General features: G+C 48.8%; 1 pseudogene; it reads right to left on the bottom strand.

Annotated features, from left to right (window-relative positions):
* Positions 1-565: 565 nt before the first annotated feature.
* On the bottom strand, positions 566-3,882 carry LOC113916085 (annotated as a pseudogene).
* Positions 3,883-4,762: the final 880 nt, after the last annotated feature.

The following is a 4,762-nucleotide window of genomic DNA, read 5'->3' on the forward strand; positions in this document are numbered from 1 at the left end:
GGTCATGATCCCAGGGGCCTGGGATCAAGTCCTGCATTGGGCTCCTTGCTCAGCGGGGAGCCTGCTTCTCTCTTGGCCTGCCGCTCCCCCTGCTTGTGTGCTCTCTCTCTCTCTCACTGAAAAATAAATAAATAAAATATTTTAAAAAAAGAAAAGAAAAGGGTCAAAGCTTTGGCCATTTATTATTATGCTTTTTTATTTTGCTTATCCTTATAGTGGAGGAGGGTAAAGTCTTCCGATGCTTCTCCATTCAAGAAGAACCCTGTGCATCAGTGTCCAGATACACCTACATGATGCTGCCCTCCCATCCTTTAGGTAGATAACACATTCTCTGATGGAGGTACTGGGATGAACTTCATCACACAGGGTCAAGAACAGAAGATCCTGATCACTAGACCCCATGCAAGAGGGGTAAACAAATTGGAGGAAAACAAATACCAAGCATGTATCCATCACCTACGGTTGTGTGTATCTTCATATACTTGAAACCCTACCACAGTCCTATGGAGACAGATGTTATTATTCCCAGATCTTCTGTCATATTTCCTTACCACCAAATTGGCCATCAGGAGCCTAGGGGACTGAATTTTCTCAGGAAGCTTTCATTATGGCATTCTTGAGCTCCTTATTCCTGAGGTTGAAAATGATCGGGCTGAGAAAGGGGGTGAAGACTGTATAGATGGTGGCCATCAGAGTGTTACTGTCTATAGAATGGGGACCCCTGGGCTTGAGGTAGATAATGGAGACAAAACCATAGTGCACAATGACCACAGTGAGGTGGGACACACATGTGGAGAAGGTCTTGTGCCTGCTCTCAGCAGAGGGAATCCTCAGTATGGTGGCCACAAAGAAAACATAGGAGAGGACAATGAGGAATAAACAGCCCAGCAGAGCTGTGACACACACTATGATCACACCCAAGGTGACAGAGGATGTCTCCTCCCCGCAGGACAACTTTAGGAGGGAAAGCGCTTGGTAGGCAAAATGATGAATCACATTAGACCCACAGAAGGTGAGGTGAAAAACTATCAGGGTCACCATCATCCCCATGACTGAGACCAGCCCAGCGCCTGGACACAAGATGGCACAACCATGGGGACTCATGAGCACATTGTACCTCAGGGAGAGGCAGATGGCCACATAGCAGTCATTGCCCACGATCATGAACAGAAAGGGGTGCTATATGTTCTCACAGCACTATGCCCTCATTTATTCATTCATATGCCCTCATTATTCATTCATTCATTCATGTCAAGAAATGCTATTCAAGGCTTATTTTATATGGAAATATTTTAGGTGCTCGAATCCAGCAATGACCAATGGCTAGGGCTCTGCTCTGTCTTTTTCATGGTCCACTGAGGGAAGCTGTCATATAACCAAAGCTGACATCACAGAGTGGTCAGAGGTGTGTTGGGGACAGCCTAGGGATCTGCAGAAGCTAAGTGTGGGTCTCAGACCCAGCCTGGGATTTACAGACTTTGAAATTGGTGATGTCTACAGAGAGACCTGAAGGGTGAGTAGGTATGATTCAGGTGAGGCAGAGAAGTGGAACAGGGATTTCCAGACAGAAGGGACAGCAAGTACAAAGACTCAGGGTGACAGAAGCATAGTGCATTTGGGACAATGGTATGTTCAGTGCACAGGGAGAGTTGGAAGTTGCTAAGTGCAGTTCTGGAATTAAAGGCAGACAGGTGAGTAGGGCAAGAGCATACAAGACCATGGTGTCCACTTGAGGAGTTTGTTCTAAGGGCAATGGGGACCCCTAAATGTTTTTTAAATACATAGAGGAAAGAGCTGTATTCCATTATGTGAACATATTCATGGATGTTTCCATTTGGGGCTTCCTGTGAGGGTGTTCTTATTACATCTAGTACATGTCCTCTGGTGGATTGATACTTATGTGTTCTGTTGGGTCTATAGTTAGGTGTGTAAAAATACTGACTCATAGGGAATACCTGTGTTCAACTTGAATAGATACTACCACAGTTTCCCAAACTGGTTGTACCAAGAGGTACATTTTAAGCACAAGCAGCATGGTCAGATTCCTGTTTGTAGAGAATCCCTCTGGTTGATGTGATGAAAGCAGCTGCTGAGGGTGGGTGGGATGGGCAGACCCAGGAAGAGATGGGGAGAAGTGCATGAGGTCAACCTGGATGGGGTGAAGTGGCAAACTGAGGTTGATTTCAGACATAGAACGGACAGTGTTGCTGATTGGACAAAGGGAGACAAAGTGAACTATTTCTACTTCTAACACTCAAGACACCAAATGTGTGAGTTCTTTCCACACCAATGACCAATTCTCCAACTACCCAGACACCACCTTGGTGTCCTATAATTCAATTCTGACACTTGATACCTGGAGATGCCAGTCACAAGTATTCACTGCTCAGGGTACCTGCACTTCTGTCTGACATGGCTACAAATGTGGGGGTTTCCACATTTCCCCCCTCTCAGTTTGGATACTTTAATAGGATGACTTACAGAAATCAGGAAAATGCAACACTTACTCTTCCCAGTTTATTATGAAAGAACAACTCAGGAACAGCCAAATAAAAGAGATGAATCCTTCAAGACATGGAGGAAGGAGTGAGGAACTTCCATGCATTCTCTGAACAGACCATCCTCCTAGCACCGCCATGTGTTCACCAGCTGGGAAAGTCTCTGAATCCCATTGTTTAGGGAGTCTTTATGGGGGTTTGATTAAACAGACATGATTGATTAAATCATTCATCCTTACTGAGCATCAATCTGTAGCTCCTCTCCCCTCCCTGGAGGTTCCAATCCTCTAATCACCCCTTGGAAGTTCTGGTGAGCAGCTCCCTTCCCAAAACTATATAGAAGTCCCCAGGCACCACTCATCTCATTAACATACAGAAGCCACTATTCTCACTCCTGAGACAGGGGCTTAGGGGCTGTGTCTCAGAAACTGGACAAAGACCAAATGTTTTATTAGAGCCCAAGGATGACATACTAAGGTAGATTCTCTGGCTGGATCACCATGACAACAGAGACAGGGTAAATCCACCAAGAGGAGAAGTGGGGCTATCCAGTTTGGTCAGAAGACTCTGAACACTTCTGATGACCAAGAGAAACCAGTCTCCAAGACCCAGCTCTAAATTACTCTTATTCTGGGAAGCCTTCCAGCTGCCTTGATCCCAGGGCAGAGCCCTGGATTCCCACTCTCAACTGCTCAGCTGCTCAGCTCCTGCCTTCCCTCTGACCCTGCCCTGACCCCAAGGACTTGAGGGCATCTACTCTTGCCCTGTCTCCCCCAAGACTGGGAGCTCCTAGTCCTCAGCAGGGACTGGGGCTCTCTGGGCAGAGAGAGAAGCAAGGAGCCTTGGTTGTGTTGGAGTGTTGGAGGAAGGAGTAGAGGCTGTAGGTCCCTAGAGGTGCTCTGATGATCCCCCTGGCCTCTCCAGACTCTGAGGGCAGCCTTTCAGGTTGGTGTCTCAAGGAAGCCCTGGGGAGCAGCCTGCTGGGAAGTTGCAGCACGGATAAAGCACACAGCATTAGTTCCAGGCGCCCCGAGGTCTGGCCCCTCACTTGCCCCTGTGTGCCGCTGACAGCCTCAGGCAGGAGAGCTTCTTCTGCCCTCCCCTGCTGGCTGCTTCCTGGAAGTTGCAGCCCAGGTTGAGGGGGACCAGGAGGGACAGGGTAGGTGGCAATACTTGGACAGTTATGGGGAGCAAGACTGAGATGGGTGATGGGGACAGAGTCTGGGAGAAGGGTCATGAGAGAGGATCTTACTAATGCGTAGCTTGTGGGGGTTTTTTCAGGATGCCCATTCTGGGTCTTGGGTACTTTACCCAGCTTAGTGCCCTTTGCAGCTTCTAAGTCAGTGGTTCTCAGCCCAGGATGATTCTGCCCCACAGGGGACATGTGCACATGTCTGGAAACAGTTTTGATTGTCATGACTCAGGAAGGCTGGGGATGCTCCTGGCATCTGGTGGGACGAGGCCAGGGATGCCGTTGAACATAATAAAATGGACAGGATAGCCACCACTGCTGAGAATGATACGGCCCCAAATGCCAAGAGTGTAGAACATCAGAAACCTTGCTCCAGTGTGTATCTTGTCTGGGCTGTTGTGTCCTGACTTGGGTAACAGTGATCTTTGCTATCCTGGAGAGTAGCCTTATGGGGGAGGCAGAGTGGTGCGCTGGATGCACTCCTGTGATGTGTGATGTGGACTCCGCACCTGTGTGTGAGCCATCCTCCGTGAGACCAGAGTAGACAGAATTCTCTCCTGCACCTGTCAGAGGAGACTAGGGAGCCCAGCCCAGAGAACTGCTGCCACTCCACCCAGCAGGAGCAGGGAAGGCAGTGTATAATGGTGAGACAGGGGCTAGGTGAGAGGGTGGAGGTTGGACCAGCCACTCGTGGAACTGGGTTGTCAGGTTACCAGAGGTACCTAGGGTCCCCTTGAGGTCAGAGACCATGAGTTTAGAATGGGGCCAACTGGTCCCATGTGGTACAGATTGAGGACAGAAAACAGCTTAGAGGGCAGAAAAGATGTCAAATTCAGTGATAACTACCCATATTAGGTAAACATGGGGCCCTTTCTGTGAATGCTCATGGGCCTTGTCCAGACGGTTCTCTGCTTACTCCCAGTTTTCATTTGGCGTGAGGAGGCTCAGAGCTGGAATTTTCTTTCTCAGAAACGCACAGCAAACGCTGGGACTTGAAGCCTGGCTCTGACGACTGCAACGGGTGTATGCTTCAGACAATGCTCTCTGGAAGCCAGAGTGGAGTGGGAGCAGA

This window comes from Zalophus californianus, chromosome 1 (assembly GCF_009762305.2).
Source record: "Zalophus californianus isolate mZalCal1 chromosome 1, mZalCal1.pri.v2, whole genome shotgun sequence".
Taxonomy (NCBI): domain Eukaryota; kingdom Metazoa; phylum Chordata; class Mammalia; order Carnivora; family Otariidae; genus Zalophus; species Zalophus californianus.